This window comes from Xiphophorus couchianus, chromosome 17 (assembly GCF_001444195.1).
Source record: "Xiphophorus couchianus chromosome 17, X_couchianus-1.0, whole genome shotgun sequence".
Classification (NCBI taxonomy): domain Eukaryota; kingdom Metazoa; phylum Chordata; class Actinopteri; order Cyprinodontiformes; family Poeciliidae; genus Xiphophorus; species Xiphophorus couchianus.
In genome coordinates, this window is record NC_040244.1 from 14335774 (window position 1) to 14352931 (window position 17158).

The following is a 17158-nucleotide window of genomic DNA, read 5'->3' on the forward strand; positions in this document are numbered from 1 at the left end:
GCTACACCTCCAGCTCTAGAGGATAATCTAGTTAGCCACTTAACTGAAACACCGAGAAGAATCGCGCCTTGGTGAGAGCATAATATGCAATGTCAGCCTCCTTAATCGGCCCCCAACAGCTACTTTCAAATGCTTACAGTGAAACAGCCACTAAAATGAATCCACAATGTGCAAACCCTGGTGTAGCAGCTCATCGAGCACGGCGCCAGCCAACGGATCCAACTGCTGCCACAATGGACCCGACTCCTGTCTTTGGCTGGCACACCTGGTGCCTATATATGCTAACGAGCCCAACACCGCTGCGACATGAAAGTGGAGGCGGGGACACGGGGCATGTTGCGTTCAAAGACCCGCCTTATGTGGGATTTTACAACCATTCTATGTAAGCACTATTTAAACTAATAATCCACCCGGTTACACTTCTTTTGAAGCAGGACGGTGTTTACAGCGGTGTATACAGGCGGATCAGTTGCTCGGCTGTCTGGCTCTGGTCTGCTCTCTGGTTCCCATAAACTCTTTCAGGCTGAATACAGAAGTGTTTCCATGGAAATAACACAGGAGGCTCCTTTACCTTCTTCTTTAGGCTGAAGACGTTGATCCGGAGTGAAGTGAAGGCTGTAAACTTTGCTGTGCAGCGTTAGCTTTAACTGGTAGCAACGAATATTTACAAGCCACCGTCTTCTTAATTCAAGACCGTTTGGAAATCCATGAAAACTTAAAAGCCCATTATATCGATTATATTTGCATCTGAAATAAGACTTTGTCTTTTCTAGCTGTCATGGTAACTCAAAGCGAAAAAAGAGAGCCCATTTGCGTATGCGGTTGTGACGTCAGCGCGGCAGGTGCAAAGAGCCCATTCCCGTGTTCTACTGCGTGACTCATCGCCTTGAGCTTAAACTCTGCGTTGCAAGCGTGTCCCTTAATAGGAGCCATTTTGGGGTCTTTACACAAAGACCCCAAAATGGTCACAGGCCCTCGCATACAGGTGCTGGTGCAAGGGCCTTCACAGGCCAGGTCCATGAAGGATCCCTGGCCTTCACAGGCCCTCGCATCCACGTGGTGGAGCGAGGGCCTTCACATTACCACGTGGTCGTCTTATTCAAGTAAATGGAATGGTAAATGGACTGAACTTATATAGCGCTTTTCCAGTCATTTTTGACCACTCAAAGCGCTTTACACCAGAGTCACATTCACCCAGTCGCACTCACAAGCACGCACACATTTATACACCGATACGCAGATCGGTAGGCAATTTGGGGTTAAGTGCCTTGCCCAGAGGCACATCGACATGTGGCAGGAGGAAGCTGGATTCGAACCTACAACTTTCCGATCGCAAGACGACTACTCTACCAAAGAGCCACAGTTGATCTAGTGTACTTCTGAAGGAACAGCCTACAATGTCATCGATGACATCACGTTCGTTTTGATGACGAACGTGATCTTTTTCTTAAAAGGAAGAGGCACAGATGTCATCAGGTCTGATGTCATCAGTGACAGTCAGGGACGGACGTGATGTCATCGTTGACATCGCAGGCTGTTACCTCAGAAAAATTTTTTTTACACCTACATTATTTTGTATTATAATTTGTAAGTGCTCTAAAACGTTGTTCACGTCATGAGTGACATGACAGCCATTCTTAAGTGATGTCATGAGCAGCTCCAAGCCATGAATGGCTGCATTATGAGTGTATTTTTTTTAGTGCTTTTCCAGTTGAACTAAAACTTCAGAGGCACAGATCATGTTAGTTCAGATGACAAACACTTTCAAACATTTAAAAATGTAAATCCACAAATTAAAACAAAATCCTAACAAGACTTAGAATGTTATTTGGCGTAAATTTTCACTCACTGAATAAATTATTACACAACTTATTAATTAATTCTCCAATGAAAAACAGTTAAAATAGAGATGCACATTCTTATACTAGACTGTTTAACAGGCATTCACTTTTCAAGATGTTTTATTGTTAGAAATGACATTGCAACATTCTTGACCTATTTAAGCTTGTGGTTGAACGGCTTCTTAATACTTTTTTGCAGACCCAACTGTTCAATTGCTGTGAGGAAAAACAGATAGGAGAGGCTGCGGCATCCTGAACACGATTTATCCAGATAAAAATTATAATGAGGTTTATAAAATGCCCCCTGTCTTCACATGTCCGAGGTTCGTCTGTTGTCACATAGCCATTTAGCAAATACTATAAAAACCACTGACCAGTAATTAGAAAGTAATTAAAATGAAAATTATTATACAAATAATTAAATTGAAAAGAATTAAAATCAGTTAAAAATTCTTAAAATAAGAAAAATTATGAAAGAAAAATAAATAAATAAAAAAAATAAATAAATAAAAAAAAGGCCAGGCCAGGTCCTTGAAGGATCCCTGGCCTTCACAGGCCCTCGCGTCCACGTGGCGGTGCGAGGGCCTTCACAGGCCAGGTCCATGAGGATCCCTGGCCTTCACAGGCCAGGTCCTTGAAGGATCCCTGGCCTTCACAGGCCAGGTCCTTGAAGGATCCCTGGCCTTCACAGGCCCTCGCGTCCAGTGGCGGTGTGAGGGCCTTCACAGGGCCAGGTCCATGAAGGATCCCTGGCCTTCACAGGCCAGGTCCATGAAGGATCCCTGGCCTTCACAGGCCCTCACGTCCACGTGGCGGTGCGAGGGCCTTCACAGGCCAGGTCCTTGAAGGATCCCTGGCCTTCACAGGCCAGGTCCTTGAAGGATCCTGGCTTTCACAGGCTTTTGCATCCACGTGGTAGAGCGATGGCCTTCACGGCCTTCACATTACCATGTGGTCGTCTTATCAAGTACTTCTGAAGGAACAGCCTACCGATGTCATCGATGACATCACGTTCGTTTTGATGCCTCTTCCTTTTTCTTAAAAGGAAGAGGCACAGATGTCATCAGGGTCTGATGTCATCAGTGACAGTCAGGGACGGCTCAGGGAGGCTCCCGTGACACTTGATGATTAACTGACAAATTGATGATTAACAGGCGGACTCGCATACTGGTGCGAACCTCTTCGGATCCAGTCCTCCACCCCAACACCATGAGTTCCTCTAAAAATTGGACATTTTCTCTCCCTTGGCAGGTAGATGATGCGGTCAGCTGCCCCATTGTTCATCGAAGCTCCACTTGTACGCGGGCGGCTCCTTCGGCCTCCAACTGTTGGACTCGAGCACGGAGTTCCTGAAGCTCCTCAGCCATCGCACCGGGAACGTGATCCTTATTCACAGCGGGAATTTTCCAGCCAGGACCCACGATGTGCCTACTGTTGCACTATTCATGCTCTCACCTCTCAGAATTCCCCAAAAGGAAAGATCGCAATAAAGCTCTATACTAAAGCACCACTGCCACAGAACCAAAAATCTCAATATACTATCTGTTCCAACAGCCAGAATTAAAAATACTCAAGTAAGTCTGGCTCGAAATGATGAAACAGAAATAGCATACAAAAATATATTTTATTTATACTTCCCTTCACAATATTAAATATACTTTATTATTCTAATTAAGACCTAATTTAGCACAGAGAGCAATCTAAGACAAACAAAACACTGCAAACCAAACTTAGTGGAAACACAAATTAATCACACAAAATAATATTACACAAAAGAAAAAGAATAAACCTCCCATTGGCTAATTCATTCAAAGAAGGAATATAAACTCTGGTTTTGGTTCTGTGGTGCTTTGCTACACCTCCAGCTCTAGAGGATAATCTAGTTAGCCACTTAACTGAAACACCGAGAAGAATCGCGCCTTGGTGAGAGCATAATATGCAATGTCAGCCTCCTTAATCGGCCTCCCAACAGCTACTTTCAAATGCTTACAGTGAAACAGCCACTAAAATGAATCCACAATGTGCAAACCCTGGTGTAGCAGCTCATCGAGCACGGCGCCAGCCAACGGATCCAACTGCTGCCACAATGGACCCGACTCCTGTCTTTGGCTGGCACACCTGGTGCCTATATATGCTAACGAGCCCAACACCGCTGCGACATGAAAGTGGAGGCGGGGACACGGGGCATGTTGCGTTCAAAGACCCGCCTTAGTGGGATTTTACAACCATTCTATGTAAGCACTATTTAAACTAATAATCCACCCGGTTACACTTCTTTTGAAGCAGGACGGTTGTTACAGCGGTGTATACAGGCGGATCAGTGCTCGGCTGTCTGGCTCTGGTCTGCTCTCTGGTTCCCATAAACTCTTCAGGCTGAATTACAGAAGTGTTTCCATGGAAATAACACAGGGAGGCTCCTTTACCTTCTTCTTTAGGCTGAAGACCGGTTGATCCGGAGTGAAGTGAAGGCTGTAAACTTTGCTGTGCAGCGTTAGCTTTAACTGGTAGCAACGAATATTTACAAGCCACCGTCTTCTTAATTCAAGACCCGTTTGGGAAATCCATGAACACTTAAAAGCCCATTATATTCGATTATATTTGCATCTGAAATAAGACTTTGTCTTTTCTAGCTGTCATGGTAACTCAAAGCGAAAAAAGAGAGCCCATTGCGTATGCGGTTGTGACGTCAGCGCGGGCAGGTGCAAAGAGCCCATTCCCGTGTTTCTACTGCGGGACTCATCGCCTTGAGCTTAAACTCTGCGTTGCAAGCGTGTCCCTTAATAGGAGCCATTTTGGGGTCTTTACACAAAGACCCCAAAATGGTCACAGGCCCTCGCATACAGGTGCTGGTGCAAGGGCCTTCACAGGCCAGGTCCATGAAGGATCCCTGGCCTTCACAGGCCCTCGCATCCACGTGGTGGAGCGAGGGCCTTCACATTACCACGTGGTCGTCTTATTTCAAGTAAATGGAATGGTAAATGGACTGAACTTATATAGCGCTTTTTCCAGTCATTTTTGACCACTCAAAGCGCTTTACACCAGAGTCACATTCACCCAGTCGCACTCACAAAGCACGCACACATTTATACACCGATACGCAGATCGGTAGGCAATTTGGGGTTAAGTGCCTTGCCCAGAGGCACATCGACATGTGGCAGGAGGAAGCTGGATTCGAACCTACAACTTCCGATCGCAAGACGACTACTCTACCAAGAGCCACAGTCGATCTAGTGTACTTCTGAAGGAACAGCCTACAATGTCATCGATGACATCAACGTTCGTTTTGATGACGAACGTGATCTTTTTCTTAAAAGGAAGAGGCACAGATGTCATCAGGTCTGATGTCATCAGTGACAGTCAGGGACGGACGTGATGTCATCGTTGACATCGCAGGCTGTTACCTCAGAAAAATTTTTTTTACACCTACATTATTTTGTATTAATAATTTGTAAGTGCTCTAAAACGTTGTTCACGTCATGAGTGACATGACAGCCATTCTTAAGTGATGTCATGAGCAGCTCCAAGCCATGAATGGCTGCATTATGAGTGTATTTTTTTTTAGTGCTTTTCCAATTGAACTAAAACTTCAGAGGCACAGATCATGTTAGTTCAGATGACAAACACTTTCAACATTTAAAAATGTAAATCCACAAATTAAAACAAAATCCTAACAAGACTTAGAATGTATGTTGGCGTAAATTTTCACTCACTGAATAAATTATTACAACTTATTAATTAATTCTCCCATGCAAAAACAGTTTAAATAGAGATGCACATTCTTATACTAGACTGTTTAACAGCATTCACTTTTTCAAGATGTTTTATTGTTAGAAATGACATTGCAACATTCTTGACCTATTTAAGCTTGTGGTTGAACGGCTTCTTAATACTTTTTTGCAGACCCCAACTGTTCAATTGCTGTGAGGAAAAACAGATAGGAGAGGCTGCGGCATCCTGAACACGATTTATCCAGATAAAATCATAATGAGGTTATAAAATGCCCCCTGTCTTCACATGTCCGAGGTTTCGTCTGTTGTCACATAGCCATTTAGCAAATACTATAAAAACCACTGACCAGTAATTAGAAAGTAATAAAATGAAAATTATTATACAAATAATTAAATTGAAAAGAATTAAAATCAGTTAAAAATTCTTAAATAAGAAAAATTATGAAAGAAAAATAAATAAAATAAAAAAAAAAAATAAATAAAAAAAGGCCAGGCCAGGTCCTTGAAGGATCCCTGGCCTTCACAGGCCCTCGCGTCCACGTGGCGGTGCGAGGGCCTTCACAGGCCAGGTCCATGAAGGATCCCTGGCCTTCACAGGCCAGGTCCTTGAAGGATCCCTGGCCTTCACAGGCCCTCGCGTCCACGTGGCGGTGTGAGGGCCTTCACAGGCAGGTCCATGAAGGATCCCTGGCCTTCACAGGCCCTCACGTCCACGTGGCGGTGCGAGGGCCTTCACAGGCCAGGTCCTTGAAGGATCCCTGGCCTTCACAGGCTTTTGCATCCACGTGGTAGAGCGATGGCCTTCACAGGCCTTCACATTACCATGTGGTCGTCTTATTTCAAGTACTTCTGAAGGAACAGCCTACGATGTCATCGATGACATCACGTTCGTTTTGATGACATCTGTGCCTCTTCCTTTTTCTTAAAAGGAAGAGGCACAGATGTCATCAGGTCTGATGTCATCAGTGACAGTCAGGGACGGCTCAGGGAGGCTCCAGTGACATTGATGATTAACTGACAAATTGATGATTAACAGGCGGACTCGCATACTGGTGCGAACCTCTTCGATCCAGTCCTCCACCCCAACCACCATGAGTTCCTCTAAAATTGGACATTTTCTCTCCCTTGGCAGGTAGATGATGCGGTCAGCTGCCCCATTGTTCATCGAAGCTCACTTGTACGCGGGCGGCTCCTTTCGGCCTCCAACTGTTGGACTCGAGCACGGAGTTCCTGAAGCTCCTCAGCCATCGCACCGGGAACGTTGATCCTTATTCACAGCGGGAATTTTCCAGCCAGGACCCACGATGTGCCTACTGTTGCACTATTATGCTCTCACCTCTCAGAATTCCCAAAGGAAGATAGCAATAAAGCTCTATACTAAAGCACCACTGCCACAGAACCAAAATCTCAATATACTATCTGTTCCAACAGCCAGAATAAAAATACTCAAGTAAGTCTGGCTCGAAATGATGAAACAGAATAGCATACAAAAATATATTTTATTTATACTTCCCTTCACAATATTAAAATATACTTTATTATTCTAATTAAGACCTAATTTAGCACAGAGAGCAATCTAAGACAAACAAAACACTGCAAACCAAACTTAGTGGAAACACAAATTAATCACACAAAATAATATTACACAAAAGAAAAAGAATAAACCTCCCATTGGCTAATTCATTCAAAGAAGGAATATAAACTCTGGTTTTGGTTCTGTGGTGCTTTGCTACACCTCCAGCTCTAGAGGATAATCTAGTTAGCCACTTAACTGAAACACCGAGAAGAATCGCGCCTTGGTGAGAGCATAATATGCAATGTCAGCCTCCTTAATCGGCCTCCCAACAGCTACTTTCAAATGCTTACAGTGAAACAGCCACTAAAATGAATCCACAATGTGCAAACCCTGGTGTAGCAGCTCATCGAGCACGGCGCCAGCCAACGGATCCAACTGCTGCCACAATGGACCCGACTCCTGTCTTTGGCTGGCACACCTGGTGCCTATATATGCTAACGAGCCCAACACCGCTGCGACATGAAAGTGGAGGCTGGGGACACGGGGCATGTTGGCGTTCAAAGACCCGCCTTATGTGGGATTTTACAACCATTCTATGTAAGCACTATTTTAAACTAATAATCACCCGGTTACACTTCTTTTGAAGCAGGACGGTGTTTACAGCGGTGTATACAGGCGGATCAGTTGCTCGGCTGTCTGGCTCTGGTCTGCTCTCTGGTTCCCATAAACTCTTCAGGCTGAATACAGAAGTGTTTCCATGGAAATAACACAGGAGGCTCCTTTACCTTCTTCTTTAGGCTGAAGACGTTGATCCGGAGTGAAGTGAAGGCTGTAAACTTTGCTGTGCAGCGTTAGCTTTAACTGGTAGCAACGATATTTACAAGCCACCGTCTTCTTAATTCAAGACCGTTTGGAAATCCATGAAAACTTAAAAGCCCATTATATTCGATTATATTTGCATCTGAAATAAGACTTTGTCTTTCTAGCTGTCATGGTAACTCAAAGCGAAAAAGAGAGCCCATTTGCGTATGCGGTTGTGACGTCAGCGCGGCAGGTGCAAAGAGCCCATTCCCGTGTTCTACTGTGTGACTCATCGCCTTGAGCTTAAACTCTGCGTTGCAAGCGTGTCCCTTAATAGGAGCCATTTTGGGGTCTTTACACAAAGACCCCAAAATGGTCACAGGCCCTCGCATACAGGTGCTGGTGCAAGGGCCTTCACAGGCCAGGTCCATGAAGGATCCCTGGCCTTCACAGGCCCTCGCATCCACGTGGTGGAGCGAGGGCCTTCACATTACCACGTGGTCGTCTTATTCAAGTAAATGGAATGGTAAATGGACTGAACTTATATAGCGCTTTTCCAGTCATTTTTGACCACTCAAAGCGCTTTACACCAGAGTCACATTCACCCAGTCGCACTCACAAGCACGCACACATTTATACACCGATACGCAGATCGGTAGGCAATTTGGGGTTAAGTGCCTTGCCCAGAGGCACATCGACATGTGGCAGGAGGAAGCTGGATTCGAACCTACAACTTTCCGATCGCAAGACGACTACTCTACCAAAGAGCCACAGTTGATCTAGTGTACTTCTGAAGGAACAGCCTACAATGTCATCGATGACATCACGTTCGTTTTGATGACGAACGTTGATCTTTTTCTTAAAAGGAAGAGGCACAGATGTCATCAGGTCTGATGTCATCAGTGACAGTCAGGGACGGACGTGATGTCATCGTTGACATCGCAGGCTGTTACCTCAGAAAAATTTTTTTACACCTACATTATTTTGTATTATAATTTGTAAGTGCTCTAAAACGTTGTTCACGTCATGAGTGACATGACAGCCATTCTTAAGTGATGTCATGAGCAGCTCCAAGCCATGAATGGCTGCATTATGAGTGTATTTTTTTTAGTGCTTTTCCAGTTGAACTAAAACTTCAGAGGCACAGATCATGTTAGTTCAGATGACAAACACTTTCAAACATTTAAAAATGTAAATCCACAAATTAAAACAAAATCCTAACAAGACTTAGAATGTATGTTGGCGTAAATTTTCACTCACTGAATAAATTATTACAACTTATTAATTAATTCTCCAATGAAAAACAGTTAAAATAGAGATGCACATTCTTATACTAGACTGTTTAACAGCATTCACTTTTCAGATGTTTTATTGTTAGAAATGACATTGCAACATTCTTGACCTATTTAAGCTTGTGGTTGAACGGCTTCTTAATACTTTTTGCAGACCCAACTGTTCAATTGCTGTGAGGAAAACAGATAGGAGAGGCTGCGGCATCCTGAACACGATTTATCCAGATAAAAATCATAATGAGGGTTATAAAATGCCCCCTGTCTTCACATGTCCGAGGTTCGTCTGTTGTCACATAGCCATTTAGCAAATACTATAAAACCACCTGACCAGTAATTAGAAAGTAATTAAAATGAAAATTATTATACAAATAATTAAATTGAAAAGAATTAAAATCAGTTAAAAATTCTTAAAATAAGAAAAATTATGAAAGAAAAATAAATAAAATAAAAAATAAATAAATAAAAAAAAGGCCAGGCCAGGTCCTTGAAGGATCCCTGCCTTCACAGGCCCTCGCGTCCACGTGGCGGTGCGAGGGCCTTCACAGGCCAGGTCCATGAAGGATCCCTGGCCTTCACAGGCCAGGTCCTTGAAGGATCCCTGGCCTTCACAGGCCAGGTCCTTGAAGGATCCCTGGCCTTCACAGGCCCTCGCGTCCACGTGGCGGTGTGAGGGCCTTCACAGGCCAGGTCCATGAAGGATCCCTGGCCTTCACAGGCCAGGTCCATGAAGGATCCCTGGCCTTCACAGGCCCTCACGTCCACGTGGCGGTGCGAGGGCCTTCACAGGCCAGGTCCTTGAAGGATCCCTGGCCTTCACAGGCCAGGGTCCTTGAAGGATCCCTGGCCTTCACAGGCTTTTGCATCCACGTGGTAGAGCGATGGCCTTCACAGGCCTTCACATTACCATGTGGTCGTCTTATTCAAGTACTTCTGAAGGAACAGCCTACGATGTCATCGATGACATCACGTTCGTTTTGATGACATCTGTGCCTCTTCCTTTTTCTTAAAGGAAGAGGCACAGATGTCATCAGGTCTGATGTCATCAGTGACAGTCAGGGACGGCTCAGGGAGGCTCCAGTGACATTGATGATTAACTGACAAATTGATGATTAACAGGCGGACTCGCATACTGGTGCGAACCTCTTCGATCCAGTCCTCCACCCCAACACCATGAGTTCCTCTAAAAATTGGACATTTTCTCTCCCTTGGCAGGTAGATGATGCGGTCAGCTGCCCCATTGTTCATCGAAGCTCCACTTGTACGCGGGCGGCTCCTTTCGGCCTCCAACTGTTGGACTCGAGCACGGAGTTCCTGAAGCTCCTCAGCCATCGCACCGGGAACGTTGATCCTTATTCACAGCGGGAATTTTCCAGCCAGGACCCACGATGTGCCTACTGTTGCACTATTATGCTCTCACCTCTCAGAATTCCCAAAAGGAAGATAGCAATAAAGCTCTATACTAAAGCACCACTGCCACAGAACCAAAAATCTCAATATACTATCTGTTCCAACAGCCAGAATTAAAAATACTCAAGTAAGTCTGGCTCGAAATGATGAAACAGAAATAGCATACAAAAATATATTTTATTTATACTTCCCTTCACAATATTAAAATATACTTTATTATTCTAATTAAGACCTAATTTAGCACAGAGAGCAATCTAAGACAAACAAAACACTGCAAACCAAACTTAGTGGAAACACAAATTAATCACACAAAATAATATTACACAAAAGAAAAAGAATAAACCTCCCATTGGCTAATTCATTCAAAGAAGGAATATAAACTCTGGTTTTGGTTCTGTGGTGCTTTGCTACACCTCCAGCTCTAGAGGATAATCTAGTTAGCCACTTAACTGAAACACCGAGAAGAATCGCGCCTTGGTGAGAGCATAATATGCAATGTCAGCCTCCTTAATCGGCCTCCCAACAGCTACTTTCAAATGCTTACAGTGAAACAGCCACTAAAATGAATCCACAATGTGCAAACCCTGGTGTAGCAGCTCATCGAGCACGGCGCCAGCCAACGGATCCAACTGCTGCCACAATGGACCCGACTCCTGTCTTTGGCTGGCACACCTGGTGCCTATATATGCTAACGAGCCCAACACCGCTGCGACATGAAAGTGGAGGCGGGGACACGGGGCATGTTGCGTTCAAAAGACCCGCCTTATGTGGGATTTTACAACCATTCTATGTAAGCAACTATTTAAACTAATAATCCACCCGGTTACACTTCTTTTGAAGCAGGACGGTGTTTACAGCGGTGTATACAGGCGGATCAGTTGCTCGGCTGTCTGGCTCTGGTCTGCTCTCTGGTTCCCATAAACTCTTTCAGGCTGAATACAGAAGTGTTTCCATGGAAATAACACAGGAGGCTCCTTTACCTTCTTCTTTAGGCTGAAGACGTTGATCCGGAGTGAAGTGAAGGCTGTAAACTTTGCTGTGCAGCGTTAGCTTTAACTGGTAGCAACGAATATTTACAAGCCACCGTCTTCTTAATTCAAGACCGTTTGGAAATCCATGAAAACTTAAAAGCCCATTATATTCGATTATATTTGCATCTGAAATAAGACTTTGTCTTTTCTAGCTGTCATGGTAACTCAAAGCGAAAAAAGAGAGCCCATTTGCGTATGCGGTTGTGACGTCAGCGCGGCAGGTGCAAAGAGCCCATTCCCGTGTTCTACTGCGTGACTCATCGCCTTGAGCTTAAACTCTGCGTTGCAAGCGTGTCCCTTAATAGGAGCCATTTGGGGTCTTTACACAAAGACCCCAAAATGGTCACAGGCCCTCGCATACAGGGTGCTGGTGCAAGGGCCTTCAACAGGCCAGGTCCATGAAGGATCCCTGGCCTTCACAGGCCCTCGCATCCACGTGGTGGAGCGAGGGCCTTCACATTACCACGTGGTCGTCTTATTCAAGTAAATGGAATGGTAAATGGACTGAACTTATATAGCGCTTTTCCAGTCATTTTGACCACTCAAAGCGCTTTACACCAGAGTCACATTCACCCAGTCGCACTCACAAGCACGCACACATTTATACACCGATACGCAGATCGGTAGGCAATTTGGGGTTAAGTGCCTTGCCCAGAGGCACATCGACATGTGGCAGGAGGAAGCTGGATTCGAACCTACAACTTTCCGATCGCAAGACGAATACTCTACCAAAGAGCCACAGTTGATCTAGTGTACTTCTGAAGGAACAGCCTACAATGTCATCGATGACATCACGTTCGTTTGATGACGAACGGGATCTTTTTCTTAAAAGGGAAGAGGCACAGATGTCATCAGGTCTGATGTCATCAGTGACAGTCAGGGACGGACGTGATGTCATCGTTGACATCGCAGGCTGTTACCTCAGAAAAATTTTTTTTGACACCTACATTATTTTGTATTATAATTTGTAAGTGCTCTAAAACGTTGTTCACGGTCATGAGTGACATGACAGCCATTCTTAAGTGATGTCATGAGCAGCTCCAAGCCATGAATGGCTGCATTATGAGTGTATTTTTTTTAGTGCTTTTCCAGTTGAACTAAAACTTCAGAGGCACAGATCATGTTAGTTCAGATGACAACACTTTCAAACATTTAAAAATGTAAATCCACAAATTAAAACAAAATCCTAACAAGACTTAGAATGTATGTTGGCGTAAATTTTCACTCACTGAATAAATTATTACAACTTATTAATTAATTCTCCAATGAAAAACAGTTAAAATAGAGATGCACATTCTTATAATAGACTGTTTAACAGCATTCACTTTTCAAGATGTTTTATTGTTAGAAATGACATTGCAACATTCTTGACCTATTTAAGCTTGTGGTTGAACGGCTTCTTATACTTTTTTGCAGACCCAACTGTTCAATTGCGTGAGGAAAAACAGATAGGAGAGGCTGCGGCATCCTGAACACGATTTATCCAGATAAAAATCATAATGAGGTTTATAAAATGCCCCCTGTCTTCACATGTCCGAGGTTCGTCTGTTGTCACATAGCCATTTAGCAAATACTATAAAAACCACTGACCAGTAATTAGAAAGTAATTAAAATGAAAATTATTATACAAATAATTAAATTGAAAAGAATTAAATCAGTTAAAAATTCTTAAAATAAGAAAAATTATGAAAGAAAAATAAATAAATAAAAAAATAAATAAATAAAAAAAAGGCCAGGCCAGGTCCTTGAAAGGATCCCTGGCCTTCACAGGCCCTCGCGTCCACGTGGCGGTGCGAGGGCCTTCACAGGCCAGTCCATGAAGGATCCTGGCCTTCACAGGCCAGGTCCTTGAAGGATCCCTGGCCTTCACAGGCCCTCGCGTCCACGTGGCGGTGTGAGGGCCTTCACAGGCCAGGTCCATGAAGGATCCCTGGCCTTCACAGGCCAGGTCCATGAGGATCCCTGGCCTTCACAGGCCCTCACGTCCACGTGGCGGTGCGAGGGCCTTCACAGGCCAGGTCCTTGAAGGATCCCTGGCTTCACAGGCCAGGTCCTTGAAGGATCCCTGGCCTTCACAGGCTTTTGCATCCACGTGGTAGAGCGATGGCCTTCACAGGCCTTCACATTACCATGTGTCGTCTTATTCAAGTACTTCTGAAGGAACAGCCTACGATGTCATCGATGACATCACGTTCGTTTTGATGACATCTGTGCCTCTTCCTTTTTCTTAAAGGAAGAGGCACAGATGTCATCAGGTCTGATGTCATCAGTGACAGTCAGGGACGGCTCAGGGAGGCTCCAGTGACATTGATGATAACTGACAAATTGATGATTAACAGGCGGACTCGCATACTGGGTGCGAACCTCTTCGATCCAGTCCTCCACCCCAACACCATGAGTTCCTCTAAAAATTGGACATTTTCTCTCCCTTGGCAGGTAGATGATGCGGTCAGCTGCCCCATTGTTCATCGAAGCTCCACTTGTACGCGGGCGGCTCCTTTCGGCCTCCAACTGTTGGACTCGAGCACGGAGTTCCTGAAGCTCCTCAGCCATCGCACCGGGAACGTTGATCCTTATTCACAGCGGGAATTTTCCAGCCAGGACCCACGATGTGCCTACTGTTGCACTATTATGCTCTCACCTCTCAGAATTCCCAAAAGGAAGATAGCAATAAAGCTCTATACTAAAGCACCACTGCCACAGAACCAAAAATCTCAATATACTATCTGTTCCAACAGCCAGAATTAAAAATACTCAAGTAGTCTGGCTCGAAATGATGAAACAGAAATAGCATACAAAATATATTTTATTTATACTTCCCTTCACAATATTAAAATATACTTATTATTCTAAGTCAGACCTAATTTAGCACAGAGAGCAATCTAAGACAAACAAAACACTGCAAACCAAACTTAGTGGAAACACAAATTAATCACACAAAATAATATTACACAAAGAAAAAGAATAAACCTCCCATTGGCTAATTCATTCAAAGAAGGAATATAAACTCTGGTTTTGGTTCTGTGGTGCTTTGCTACACCTCCAGCTCTAGAGGATAATCTAGTTAGCCACTTAACTGAAACACCGAGAAGAATCGCGCCTTGGTGAGAGCATAATATGCAATGTCAGCCTCCTTAATCGGCCTCCCAACAGCTACTTTCAAATGCTTACAGTGAAACAGCCACTAAAATGAATCCACAATGTGCAAACCCTGGTGTAGCAGCTCATCGAGCACGGCGCCAGCCAACGGATCCAACTGCTGCCACAATGGACCCGACTCCTGTCTTTGGCTGGCACACCTGGTGCCTATATATGCTAACGAGCCCAACACCGCTGCGACATGAAAGTGGAGGCGGGGACACGGGGCATGTTGCGTTCAAAGACCCGCCTTATGTGGGATTTTACAACCATTCTATGTAAGCACTATTTAAACTAATAATCCACCCGGTTACACTTCTTTTGAAGCAGGACGGTGTTTACAGCGGTGTATACAGGCGGATCAGTTGCTCGGCTGTCTGGCTCTGGTCTGCTCTCTGGTTCCCATAAACTCTTTCAGGCTGAATACAGAAGTGTTTCCATGGAAATAACACAGGAGGCTCCTTTACCTTCTTCTTTAGGCTGAAGACGTTGATCCGAGTGAAGTGAAGGCTGTAAACTTTGCTGTGCAGCGTTAGCTTTAACTGGTAGCAACGAATATTTACAAGCCACCGTCTTCTTAATTCAAGACCGTTTGGAAATCCATGAAAACTTAAAAGCCCATTATATTCGATTATATTTGCATCTGAAATAAGACTTTGTCTTTTCTAGCTGTCATGGTAACTCAAAGCGAAAAAAGAGAGCCCATTTGCGTATGCGGTTGTGACGTCAGCGCGGCAGGTGCAAAGAGCCCATTCCCGTGTTCTACTGCGTGACTCATCGCCTTGAGCTTAAACTCTGCGTTGCAAGCGTGTCCCTTAATAGGAGCCATTTTGGGGTCTTTACACAAAGACCCCAAAATGGTCACAGGCCCTCGCATACAGGTGCTGGGCAAGGGCCTTCACAGGCAGGTCCATGAAGGATCCCTGGCCTTCACAGGCCCTCGCATCCACGTGGTGGAGCGAGGGCCTTCACATTACCACGTGGTCGTCTTATTCAAGTAAATGGAATGGTAAATGGACTGAACTTATATAGCGCTTTTCCAGTCATTTTTGACCACTCAAAGCGCTTTACACCAGAGTCACATTCACCCAGTCGCACTCACAAGCACGCACACATTTATACACCGATACGCAGATCGGTAGGCAATTGGGGTTAAGTGCCTTGCCCAGAGGCACATCGACATGTGGCAGGAGGAAGCTGGATTCGAACCTACAACTTTCCGATCGCAAGACGACTACTCTACCAAAGAGCCACAGTGATCTAGTGTACTTCTGAAGGAACAGCCTACAATGTCATCGATGACATCACGTTCGTTTTGATGACGAACGTGATCTTTTTCTTAAAAGGAAGAGGCACAGATGTCATCAGGTCTGATGTCATCAGTGACAGTCAGGGACGGACGTGATGTCATCGTTGACATCGCAGGCTGTTACCTCAGAAAAATTTTTTTTACACCTACATTATTTGTATTATAATTTGTAAGTGCTCTAAAACGTTGTTCACGTCATGAGTGACATGACAGCCATTCTTAAGTGATGTCATGAGCAGCTCCAAGCCATGAATGGCTGCATTATGAGTGTATTTTTTTTAGTGCTTTTCCATTGAACTAAAACTTCAGAGGCACAGATCATGTTAGTTCAGATGACAAACACTTTCAAACATTTAAAAATGTAAATCCACAAATTAAAACAAAATCCTAACAAGACTTAGAATGTATGTTGGCGTAAATTTTCACTCACTGAATAAATTATTACAACTTATTAATTAATTCTCCAATGAAAAACAGTTAAAATAGAGATGCACATTCTTATACTAGACTGTTTAACAGCATTCACTTTTCAAGATGTTTTATTGTTAGAAATGACATTGCAACATTCTTGACCTATTTAAGCTTGTGGTTGAACGGCTTCTTAATACTTTTTTGCAGACCCAACTGTTCAATTGCTGTGAGGAAAAACAGATAGGAGAGGCTGCGGCATCCTGAACACGATTTATCCAGATAAAAATCATAATGAGGTTTATAAAATGCCCCCTGTCTTCACATGTCCGAGGTTCGTCTGTTGTCACATAGCCATTTAGCAAATACTATAAAAACCACTGACCAGTAATTAGAAAGTAATTAAAATGAAAATTATTATACAAATAATTAAATTGAAAAGAATTAAATCAGTTAAAATTCTTAAAATAAGAAAAATTATGAAAGAAAAATAAATAAAATAAAAAAAAAATAAATAAAAAAAAGGCCAGGCCAGGTCCTTGAAGGATCCCTGGCCTTCAAGGCCCTCGCGTCCACGTGGCGGTGCGAGGGCCTTCACAGGCCAGGTCCATGAAGGATCCTGGCCTTCACAGGCCAGGTCCATGAAGGATCCCTGGCCTTCACAGGCCAGGTCCTTGAAGGATCCCT

General features: G+C 44.1%; 1 protein-coding gene and 1 long non-coding RNA gene across 2 annotated transcripts in view; one reads left to right on the forward strand and one right to left on the reverse strand.

Moving 5' to 3' along the window:
• The window catches only part of osgep (O-sialoglycoprotein endopeptidase), a 97790-nt gene that overhangs the window by 47441 nt on the left and 33191 nt on the right, over positions 1-17158 (reverse strand). The gene's annotated exons all lie outside the window — the stretch shown is intronic.
• LOC114160754 (uncharacterized) lies at positions 2367-6392 on the forward strand. The gene is made up of 3 exons (XR_003598845.1): positions 2367-2439; positions 2505-2712; positions 6313-6392. It is a non-coding gene; the product is annotated as an uncharacterized LOC114160754 (long non-coding RNA).